The sequence below is a fragment of the Phascolarctos cinereus genome, unplaced genomic scaffold, assembly GCF_003287225.1.
Source record: "Phascolarctos cinereus isolate Bilbo 61053 unplaced genomic scaffold, phaCin_HiC Scaffold_1;HRSCAF=81, whole genome shotgun sequence".
NCBI classification, from domain to species: Eukaryota; Metazoa; Chordata; class Mammalia; order Diprotodontia; family Phascolarctidae; genus Phascolarctos; species Phascolarctos cinereus.
Genome location: NW_027555514.1, coordinates 48,177,349 through 48,190,223, shown reverse-complemented (window position 1 = coordinate 48,190,223; position 12,875 = coordinate 48,177,349).

Genomic DNA, 12,875 nt, shown 5'->3' with positions numbered 1-12,875 from the left:
AATGTCCTTGTTCTATATGCAGCACATCAGGAATAGAAGCTGCTGGCACAGTACTGTTGGCAGAATATTTTTAGAATCAACTTATGTTTGTCATGCCCTGACAACAAACAGCATAGAGAATGCCTTTTATTAGAAGAGTTGTTGTGTACTAGCTATGACACTCTGAGGTCATTTAACCTCATCTGTAAAATGGGGACAATATCTTTGTAAGAAATGGAGGGCTTGGCAGGAAGTTGTATGTATAAGTACATATAGATACAACTCATGGGTGGCATGGGTAGGTTTGATCATCTGGGCCACCTTTGAAGAGGATAGGAAAAGGCTCATTCCTGTACTGCCAGCATGATAACTATGGGGAGGGCAGGCAAGGTTCAGGACAGCTAAGTCTGGGACAATCTCTCTTCTAGTCTTCAGAAGGGATATTAGACTATAATTATATCTATTCGACCCCCTCAAATATCTCTGGTCTAGAGGTATAAGCTAGGGTATGTCAAATCAACAAGCATTTGCTAAGAGCCTACATGTGCCAGACACCGTGCTAAGAAGATCACTTTGATAGCTGAATGAGTGATAGAATCAGGAGACAATGAAAGGCTGTAGAGAGAGAGATGGTAGTGGTGGTGGCAGTGTCAGAGAAAGAAAAAAGTGAAGTCGAGATGGAAAACAGATCCAGGCTTGGGTGGAAGCTGGGTTGCACCTGTAATATCTACTAAAGAAACAGTGTGCCCAAGTGGATACAGAGCTAGCCTTGGAGTCTGAAAGACTCCAAGGTTAAGTGTTACCTCCAACTCAAATTGGCTGTGTGATCCCAGGCAAGTCACTACACCTCTCAGTGAACCAGGCAACTCTAAGACTTTTAAATTTCATAGCAGGTGCTGATCTGTACAGACTTCCCTAATCCCCCCTTCCCAATATCGTCTTGTATCTAGCTACAGATTTACACCCTGCCAGGGAAAATCTCTTTCATCACACTTATTGACATGAAAGAGGTGGAGATGCCAACCAAAAGAACACATCTGAAAAGTACAAGAAATCCAAGATGGCAACCACCTCAAGAAGCTCTCAATGCCAGATGCAGTTTGCCTACCTGAAAAGCAACAAGCATTTTGTAAGGACCTACTATGTGCCAGGTACTGTGCTAAGCAATTGACAAATGTTATCTCATCTAATTCTCACAACAACCCTGAGAGGTAGGTGCTAGCATCCCCATTTTACAGTTGAAGAAACTGAAACATAGGCTAAATGACTTGCCCAGGATCACACAGCTAGTATGTGCATGAGGCTGGATTTGAACTCAGGTCTTCCTAACTCCAAGCCTAGCATTCTTTGTACTTTGTCACCCAGCTAAGTCTATCATAGGCACTAGAGACAGACCGTATGAAGGCATGAAGACAGGAGAGGGAATGTCTGCCACGGATAAGAAACAGCAAATAGGCCAGTACAGCTGTACTGGAGAGAGCAGGGAGGCAACTAATAAGAAATAAGAACAGAAACGTAGATTGGGTACAGATTTTAAAGAGCATCACATGCCAAAAAGGAATTTATTTTTGTTCCTAGAAATGACAGGGATGTAATGAAAGGAAGTTTCCCCAGTAGGATATGGGGCAGAGTTAAAATCTGAATGAGTAATCCACACATACAAATTGTAGATAAAATGATGGAGAAAAGAAGAGAAATATTCAGCTCACTAAAATTCAGAGAGGGCACCTTCTCATGATGGTGAACTAGGTGAAAGCTAGGAAAGTGCCTTTGATTGACACCACCTGTTCTGTACTATTGACTATGGCAATGTCCTAGTCTCCATACCCCGCAGCCGCAGCACCCTAAAAGAGAATGGAGCATTAGTTAACAACTGATAACAGTTTTTCTGAAGAACAGATCCTTTCAGATTCATAGAATCTTTTATTCAAAATGGAGCAATGGACCTAGAGGATCCAGGGATAAGACAACTGGTATTCATAAGACTTTGGATTTTGTTCATCAGTGATCCTCAACAAAATGAAAAAATACCACAGGAGGTAGAGATGGAAGTGAGCTTAGAGGCCACCCAGTCTGGTTGAGAAAATCAAGGCCTGAGACAGTTAAGTGACTTGCCCAAGATCACACAGGTAGTATAGATCAGAGGCAGGATTCAAACCCAGACCCTCTGACTCCAGAGCCAATACTTATTCCACTTTACCACAGTGCCTTCCTATTTGTCAAGTCATCCAGATGCTATTACTAATTACTACATGACTATACTGAGTAAATCATTATTTATTTCTCATCATGAGAGACGGTGTTTCCTGCCCTCCCTATCTTAATTAGATTAGAGGATTGGAGGAGAGAAATAAAGACGATTAAGGTGTTCAAAAATGAAAACTGAAAAACAAAGCCTCAGAACCATCTCCAAGCCTAATAATGGCATTTCACAGGGAAGTGTTTTCCATCTGTCCTCAAAGCAAAACCAACTAATTGGTGACAACAGAGTAGATTTAGGTTAGATATTTTATATCTCCTTGTGAGTTTGCCATATCTCCTCTGCTTGAGAGTCAGTTCCCTGAGGGCAGAGATGTATTAATTAGAGGGCATCCCTAGAATTAAACTACTGCCTTCTCTGGCACTTACCAGTTGCGTTACCAGGATGGAGTCACCTAATATCTCTGAGCCTTAGCTTCTTCCTCTATAAAATAGGGATTTGTTGTCGTTTGGAGTTTTTCAGTCATGTCAGACTCTTCATGACCCCGTTTGGTGTTTTCTTGGCAGAGCTGCTAGAGTGGTTTGCCATTTTCTTCTCCAGCTCATTTTACAGATGAGGAAACTAGGTGAACAGCATTAAGTGACTTGCCCAGTCACATAGTTAGTGTCTGAGGCCAGATTCGAACTCATAAAGATAAGTCTTCCTGACTCTAGGCCTGGCACTCTACGCACTATGGAGCCATCTAGGGATACTTGCACTAGAAACAGTACAGTGTTGCCGATAGTGTATTGGACTTGGCTTTGGCAAGATCTGGATGTGATTACTCAGATACTGGCTGTGTGACCCTGGGCATATCACTGAACCCCTCATTTTCCTCATCTATAACCTCTAAGGTCCTTCTAATTTTAAATTCCTGAGCCTCTGACTACCCATCTCCACAGGTTTGTTATTAAGAAAGCAGTCTATAAGTCTTGATGTACATAAAAGGCAAATGGAACCATCCATGTTGGCAATTAGTTCCACACCCTGCACAAAGTAGGGTTACAACAAAACTGTGCTGAATATAGCTTCCTAACAGCAAGTTATTCAGTGTTAGAATAGGTTATCCTAAGAGATCATGAGACATCCTTACTTAGAGTCTTTAAAAATAGAATAGATTCATACCTCTATTTATAATTTCATTCAGTCTTGCCCTAAAGCAGAGGGATGAATTATACGACATTTGAGAAGTCTTTGGAACCTTAGGCCACATCAGAGGTCCTCACTCTCAGGTGTTTTGTGGTGAGGATTCTTTTTGCAGCCTGAATTGCACTAAATCACTACCGAGTTCCCTTCCAACTGAGTTCCCTTCCAGCTATGATTCTGTGGTCCCATAACCCTTACCACTGCCAGTTTCCCTCCGTTCCTTTTGGTGACCTCTACCCTGGGTTTTCTGACATCCTGTGCAAATGCTTTGTTTTTCATTATCCTACACGGAGCATTTCTGGGACGAAACAATCCCACTGATTCACCTCCTGCCACTGCCCCGTCTAGGAAAGGGAGTGAAGACAAGGTCCCTAGACAGCTGAAATACAGCACTATCTGGGCATTTTTAGTTCTGAAATCCCTGAGATGTCTTCTTATTTGTACTGTTCACAGAATGGGCCTCTTCCCAAAAAGCCAGAAACTCATTTTTAATAACCCACAGAATTCTGCAGTTTGAGGGGAAACCTCCAAAGCTTTTGAGATTCTGCCAGTCTCCAGCAGGTTTTTTATTGGCCGTTGGATGTGTTTGAAAATTTTTACTCGCTGTTCAGTTTAATATGTGGAGAGAGGTTTCTAAAATGACCTGCCTTGGGCCTCACAGCATTATCTAGAATTAAAATGTAAAACTCTGCAACCGAGTAAAAGACAAAAGAGAAAGGAAGATGGTAGAGCAAACTCCAGAGATTCTTAATAAACCCTCTCCATGCCCCATTATATAAATTTTGGAAGGAAATTCTTTTATTTTCCTACTCACCTTGGATTTTATAAGAGTGCTTAAGGGACTCTTTGGACCTTGCTCTCTTTATACCTATCATTCTATGCAAGTGAACCTTGCTAAGACTATATTTTTCTAATCCCCTGAGGCACTGACACATGTGTTCACAAAAGTGTATACACACACACACAAATACATATACACAAGCAAACACACTAATTTTTAAAAGAAATATATAATATGTAGGTTGTAGGTGCCTCCATCAAAAAAATTGCCTATTCTTTTCATCCTCCTATGACCTTCAGGACACATCAGGATGGGTTTTCCCAGTTCTACAGACTCCTTTTCTCCTTTTGAGGAATTTCGATACAGTCCCTGTGTGCAAAAATGGGGCATATTAGGAGCTCAGTGTGTAAGGAAATGCAGTAATCTGAGTTGTCTCAGATTATACCCCAAAGGTCACATGGGAAAAGACATTTAAGGAAACTGTGATAAGGTATTGACTGGGAAGATTAAATGACCCGATCTGATACATCGGCAAGATGTGATTCAAAGGGCCAAGGCTTCATTTTGGTAAATCAAATTGAAAGAAAAGAAGCTTACTTTAAATCCGCTTCCTTCAGGCAAGTTGGTTTCCATAGCCACAGGGCTCTCAGCCAGCTGTTTTGGCTAATGCCTGCTAGGGGGCCAGCAAAATGGTCCTTCCCTTCCTCCCCCAGTGACTGGAGGATGGTCTGGAACACCTCTTTGGAAGCAGCAGTCAGACTGTGGTGCTAGAGTTTATCCAAGAAGGAGCTTCTGCTTAGACAGATATGAGGTTATTTTACTGAGCTCTTTGGCTTAGGATAGGCATCAGAAAAGCGGGAAGGTAACAGTTCCTAATTTGGGGGAGAGCATTAAATTGATGGATTTATCCTTATGTGAGGAGTTGGGATAGAAGACAGATTCAGTTCCAGAGTTCTTTCGAGGCCAGCCTGAAAGACAACACCTCAGGATTCCCAACTCTCTTAGATGTTTTCACATCTATCTTAAGCCCAGCCAAAATAAGTAAGCAGAAAGAAGTTTGACAAAATGCACCAAAGACAAACAGCCCAAGATGTAGCTTCAAATCAATTATTTTTAAGATAAACACAGTTAGGTTTGTAGGGGAGACCCCAGAACTCCCTGTAGGGTGAGACCTTGGAACATCACCTCCATGGAGGGGAGTTAGAGGTCCTGGGATGGCCATCTGATAGTTTTCTATTTTAATTATTTATTCTTGGTAAGTAGGCGGTAGGCTCTGTTGTCCCTATCATCCTATAGTGCTGCCAGGGTTCCCACACTCTTTAAATTTCGGTGCCCTGGCACACATCTCTGATTCCTTCAGCCTAGTTAAACCTCTGGTATAACTCTGGGACAGATGTCCCAGGTTTATTCACAGCTCCCCTAGTCTAATTCCTTCCATTATGCCACAATCCAGATCAATCCTTAAAGACCTCCTTTTCATACCATTTCTGTTTTTAAATGCTAACACCACAGAGAGAAATAGTGACACCAAGACAGATTCATGCCTCATAGATGTCTTAGCAATACTCATATGCATGTCAAATGACAAACAATGTGAAAACAAGCCCTTTGTCCCAGTTTTTAAATCTATGTTCAGGGACAAAAGAAATAAAATGGGAGAAGAAAAAGAGAATTTCCTCCCAAAATGTATATAATGGAGGCATGAAAGAGATTTGTTTAAAAAAAAATCTCTGGAGTTGGGAGATCAGTCAATATAGTAGAGTAGGAGGAAAACAGCATAGCCCAACTTCTCTGGTAACTACACAATGTCTCAGACAAATGCCAGACCAATTAGTGAACAGAAGTCTAAGAAGAAACCAAAGTGGGTCATCTTTTCTGCCCAAGATTGCAAACTTGACCCACAAGCAAGAGATCAAGGTAGGAAATGTGGAACAGGGGTGGGCTGGAATCATGGAATTAGACCCTAGGAGTAGAACAGGGGGAACTGGGATCTCAGACTCAACCCTAGCTGAAAGGGCCACAGCTCTGTCACTCAAACTCTGTGATGGGTGGGTTGATTGAAATGACTGAGGAAACAAAGGTTCGAGCTTCCGAGCATACAGATTTATTAAGCAATGCATGCCAATTGTATAAGGAATCAGGACCAGGCCTCCTCAGCTTGGCACTAGACCACAAATAGAGGAGGACATACATTTTTATACATTAAAAGAAAACAATTAACAGGATATAAACCAGGGTACAGGATTAGGTAATCTGATTTCTAATTGGACAAAAGATTAGGGACTTTCCAAGATGAAGGGGGAGACCAAATAGGTGCAATTCCCTGAAATCAGAAAAAAGAAAGATCCCACTCCTCCCCTCCGCAAGTGCCTGTGTTTAGCAAAAGAAACAAGCAAACCATGACTGACCAGGACAGGGTCAGTTTTCAGATAAGACATATGGATTCCTTGAGAAGTATAATTGTGGGAAAACTTCTTGCATCAATCTTCAGATCTGACTAGGTTTCCAGTGAGCACAACCTAGGTCCTTGGTTAAGGCGACAGGTAGAAGTGATCTAGCTTCCCAGCCACTCAGGGCTAGGTTCAAACAATGCAATAAAGTTTTCTCACAATTCCCATAATTGAATAAAGTTCTCTCACAAGACAAAATTTGGACTGGACCCATTATTGAATAGAAAGGGAACTGAACTAGATCCAGAATTGAGTCACAAGATAGAGTCAGTATAGTTCACTCAATTCCCACACTTCCCTCCACACAGGAGAGGAGATCTTAGACTCAACACCCACCCCTTTCCAAGAATTGTGCTTCAAAGCTCTCCCTCAGATCCCTTGGAGAGAGGATTTGAGAATCAGCTCTCAGGCACAGGGGCTATAGTTCTATTACATGGACTTAGCCCCTGGGAGAAAAACAGGACCTCAGAGATAATAATGACAATAATAATAATAATAATAATAATAATAATAATAATAGTACCTACGATGTGCCAAGCATTGTGCTAAGCACTTTACAAATATTATCTCATCTGATCTTCACAACAACCCTGGGAGGTAGATGCTATTATTATCCCCATTTTATAATTGAGGAAGCTGAGGCAAACAGAAGTTAAATGACTCGATTAAGGTCACACAGCTAGTAAGCATCTGAGGCTGAGTTTGAACTTGGGATTTTCTGACTCCAGACCCAGTAGTACTCTGTCCATTGTGGCACCTAGCTGCTTTATTTAGGATTTTCATTACCATTCTGAAGGATCTAAAATTTGGCCCCCATTCAAGGAACAAGGCCTCAGTGCTGTTCCTCGGTCCCAGGAGGGGGAATCTAACACATAGTTCCCAGGAACAGGAGTCATAATGGTAACCCAGGAGAGGGGACCTCAAGCTCTGTCTTTCTTATCTTGGAGATCAAGACAACAGATAAGACAGGTTAGTTCCATATGAAGTCACAACAACCGGATCAGAAACGTGCAGAGCTGAGCCCTAATACAAAGCCCCAATCTAGGAAGTAAGGCTAGAAGAATAAGTAAACAAATAAACAAAAAGCTGTTATGATGCCAAGGATGCCCAAAACACAAACCCCAAAGAGGAGAGTAACTCCAAAAAGTCTTGTGAGCAAAGCCTAGAAGAAAAACACAATTTGGCCAAAAGATCAACTAGAATTCCCAGGAGAAATGATGCAAGGATTTTTTTTAAGAGTTAAAAAAGAGTATTATAAATGTGAATGCTAGAGGAAAGAATTGGGGCGGGGGATGAGAATTATGGAAGAAAGGCTTAGAAAGATAATTAACAGTTTAGCATAAGAGGTACAAAAGCTTACCCAAATAACATATTCCCTGAAATTTAGAATAGACCAAGCAGAAGTTAATGAATGCATGAGAGAATAAGAAATACCTTTAAAATTAAAAGGTTGGTAAAAATAGTAATATATATATATATATATATATATATATATATATATACATATACATACATATATATATATATATATATATATGGTATTTCATGTCAAAAACAACTGATCTGTAAAACAGATCAAGAAGAGATCATTTAAGAGTCACTTGACCACCTGGAAACCACAACCAAACAAAAGAAGAAACCTGTCCCAGCATATTAGAACAAGAAGAAAAAGTAAAAATTAAAAAAAAAATCAATTCCAGAAAGAAACTCGAAAAGGAAAACTCCCAGAGACATCATAGCCAGTATTCAGAGCTTCTAGGTCAAAGAAAAAAAAAACACAAGTAACCAGAAAGAAAGAATCCAGGTTTCAAGGAACTACAGTCAGTATCACACAAAATTTAACAGCTACTACGTGATAGAAACGTTGAGCATGGAGTGTGATGTCACGAAAAGATATAGACCAAAGATATAAACTTGCAACCAAGAATAACTTACCCAGGAAAACTGAGAATAATTCTACAGGGGAGGAAATGGATCTTCAATGAAATAGAGAACTTCCAACCATTCCTAGCTGAAAAAAAACAAAAAAAAAACAGAACTGAATAAAAACTTTGAAACACAAACATGGAAATCCATTGAAACATAAAAAGGTAAATATAAGGGAGAAGTTAGAAGAGTCTTTATAAAGACTATTTATATGCTATTAGGCAGAGGAAAGGATATGACAAGGTCCCTTTTAAAAAAAAACCCTAATGTCAATAGGTATGATAAAGGGATCAAATAAGACAGAAGACCTAAGAGCGGTTTTGTTATGTTTTGATGATGATGAAAAAAAAAAAGGAAATGGAGGGGGGAAATGACACACTGGTGGGGGGAGGATCAAATTCAGGGAGAGGGAACTTGTTTCATATAATCAGGGTGAAGCAGACAGAGTCTGTACAAATATGGAAGCAGGCTTCATTTGAACCCCACTTTCATGTGAATTGCTTATTAAAGAGTAGAAAACACACATCTCAAGTTTCCTGTAGAAATACATTCAACTGAATAGGGAAATAGGAAGCAACAGGAAGAGGGAAAGAGAGAAATAAAAAAGGGAGAGCAGATTCAGAGAAGGATTAGTTAAAAGTAAAGCAAACCCTAAGCTTGAAGGGGTATCTTGAAGAGGATTTTAAAAGGAAATAAATGGAAAGAGGGAGCAGGGAGCAAAGAGACGGAAAAGTACAAGACAATAAGAGGGAAGGAAATATTAATAACATATTAATGATCCTAAATGCAAATGTGAATGGGATGGTCTAAAGTCATAAAATTGAACAGGATAGAAGAATGGATTAGATAACAGAATCCCAAAATATATTGTTTACAAAAAACATTCTTGAAACATAAAGATACACAGAATTAAAGGATTGGAGAAAAATCTATTATGCCTCAGCTGAATTTAAAAAAAAAAAAGTAAGTCATTATGTCAGACAAGACAATAGCAAAAATAGACTTAATTAAGAGATAAATAAGAAAACTACATTTTGCTGAAAGTTATTATAATGAATTAAATTTAATACTTAATCTACACATACTGAGTAGCATATATGACCTAAATATAAAATATCTTATTGTAAAAAAAAAATTAGAACAAGAAGAAACTACTTTTCAGATCTATTGATAGGGGAAAAGTTCATGACCAAACAATTGATAGAATGAATCACAGAAGACAAAATGGGAAACTTTCAGTACATAAAATTTTAAAAGTTTTGTGCAGACAAATCCAATTCAGCTAAGATTTGAAGGAAAATGATCGGGCAGGGAGAGGAGGGGAGAACTTTGCAGCAAGTTTCTCAATTAAAAGTCTCATTTTCAAGGTATTTAAGGAACTGATTCAAATTTATAAGAATAAGAGTCATTCCTCCATTGACAAATGGTCAAAGTATTTGAACAGGCAGTTCTCAAGGGAAGAAATCTAAGCTATCTATAGCAATATGAAAAAATGCTACAAATCACAATATTTGGATAAATACAAATTAAACCAACTTCAGGTTACATTTCATGTAAATCAGACTGGCATAGAAGACCAAAAAAAAAAGGGACAGAAGTTAGAAGGGTTGCAGGAAAAAGACATAGTGGTGAATTGTTGGTGGAGGTGTGAACTAGTCCAGTCATTCTGGAAAGCAATTTGGAACTATGCTCCAAAAGTTATTAAACTGTGCATATCATTTGACCCAGTGATACCACTGCTAGGCCTACACCCCAAAGAGATCAAAGAAAGAGGAAAAGGTACTATATGCAAGAAAATATTTATAGTATCTCTTTTTGTAGTTGAAAAAAAGAAACTTGAAACTAAGGAGGTACCCATCAACTGAAGAATGGCTGAACAAAAGATCGTATATGAATTTGATAAAATACTATTGTGTCATAAGAAATAAAGAAAGTAATGGTTTCAAAGAAACTGGGTAAGACTTGTAAGATCTGATGCAGAATGAAGTGAGCAGAACCAGAATAATTTATACTATAACATCAATATCATTAAAAAAAAATTCTGAAAGACTTAAGGACCCTAATCAACCATAATTCCAGAGGGCTGGTGATGAAGAATACTACCTACCTCATAACAGAGAAGTGACTGACATATGCAGGATGAGGCACATTTTTGGACACAATCAAAATGGAAATTTGTTTTCCTTAATATAGTTATTTCTTACAAAGATTTTCTTTTATATTCTTTTGCTTTGTCTTTTTCTAGGGGTAAGGTGGGAGGTGAAAGAGATTTTTAAAAATTAAATTCTTGATCACTGAAAAAATAAGATGTAGCATTTTAAAAAATCTCTGGAGTGCCCTCTGCCATCTTCTTTGCTCTTTTGTCTTCCATTTCTGATATCTTATGATCTGTGCAGACTTTCGAGTCATCAACATAGAATCTGTTGTTCATGGGTTCACTAAATCTAAAGTTGAAAAGATCTTTCAGGTCATCTAATTTTACAGATTTTAATTTCACAATTTTGCAGATGAAGAAATTAAGACTTAGGGAGATTAACCAACTTGCTTGAGTTCATACCAGTAGTAGGCAAAGAAGGAATTTGAATCCAGGTTTTCTGATTCTGGAGTCACTATTCTTTCCAATACAATGTGAAGCCATTTAATTTAAGTCAATATTTATTAAACCCTGTTCTAGGCATGGGTGAGGTGTGAGAATAGATAAGGAGCAGCTATATTGAAAGAAGAGAATAGGTAGGATATTGGGCCTTGGAATATGCCCATATTTCAAGACCAAGAGGAGGAAGCAAAATGAAACACTGAAGGAACACCTAGACAGGTAAGAAAGGAGTACCAAGTCATACAATTTTCACAATAAAAAAGTTTCTGAAAGTGGCAATTTGCTCAAGCTACAGAGATTAAGAAGAATGAGGACTGAGAAGAGACAATTGTATTTAACCAAATGAGGTAATCAGTTTTAGTACAATGTTTTCATTGAACAACATTTGACAAACACTTACTGATAAATAACACTATGCAAGATGTTAATAAATAAATGTTGGTTGAATGAATGAATGAATGGTCTCAATGGAGCAGTGGGGACAGAAGTCAGATTGTAGGAGCTCAAGAAGGAAATAGATGAGAAGTGCAGGTGTTGAATATAGACCACATATTTGAAGAATTTGGCAGAAAAATAAAAAGAAAATATCTAATAGCTAAGCCAGTCAGCAGCATCAGCAAAGGTGTTTTTGTTTTTAAAGATTGGGCAATAATTTTGTCTATTTGGCAGGAAGTAAGAGTTTACCATTTAACCGGCCATCCCAGTTCTTAACTTTATGACTTCTATCACAGGTAAAATTCCAGTGCTTAAGACAACGTATTACCAATTTTTTTTTTAATGTGCCATTTTTGACACGTGCTTACCAGGGTTGCCCAGGTAAATATTTAACAACCAGCTCTCTGGAATGAAAAATACATGGGTATACAGCAGGCTTTTCAATTTAATCTCCTTTCTTAACATTTTCTTGATAACTTTCTTAAATCTAGATAATTAATAAAACAATAAATCAAGTCCTGATTTTTAGCATTTGCCAATTTTCAACCTATAAACACTCTCACAGAAAATTTAACAATCAATTCTCTCAAGCCAGTAAAAGCTGCTGCCAGTCCACCAATACATGTATATGAGACTTAGATGGAAAACTGTAATACCATCCAGTCCAATCTCTTCATTTTACAAATTAGGAAATTAACATACATATAGAACTTTAATACTTAAAAAGGGTTTTACATATCTTATTTCACTTGAGCCTCACAACAAATACTCTCTAAATAGACTTCTAACCCTGTTTTAAAGATGAGGAAACACAAACTTAGAGGTTAAGTGATGAGTCTGTGGTCACGTAGCCAATAAGGGCCAGAGTTGGGATATGAATCCATGTCTTTCTAACTCCAAGTTCAGCCCAATATTCACTAGGCCCTCCACCTCATTGACCCCCACCCTGAAAATGTTGAAGTTGTTTAATAAGACTAATATTTTATTCTGCTAATGTTTTATTTTATAATTATAATCACTAGGAAATTCTTTTTTTTCAAGTCTCTTAATTTTGGATGGATTGTCCAATCAGCATGTGCTACTAACTCATTAGAAAGAGCTAGGTTCAAATCCCAACTCTGACACTTGTTGTCCATGTAACTTCGGGCAAGTCACTTAATCCACCTGGGGGTCAGTTCCCTCATCTTTAAAATGAGAGGGTTGCACTGAATGATCCCTGAAGCTCCTTCTTGTTCTAGATCTATGATCCTACGAACTCTCTAAGAATTCAATAAACATTTTTTCTGCCTATTATAGCTAAAGCATTGTAGGAGAATAAAAGAT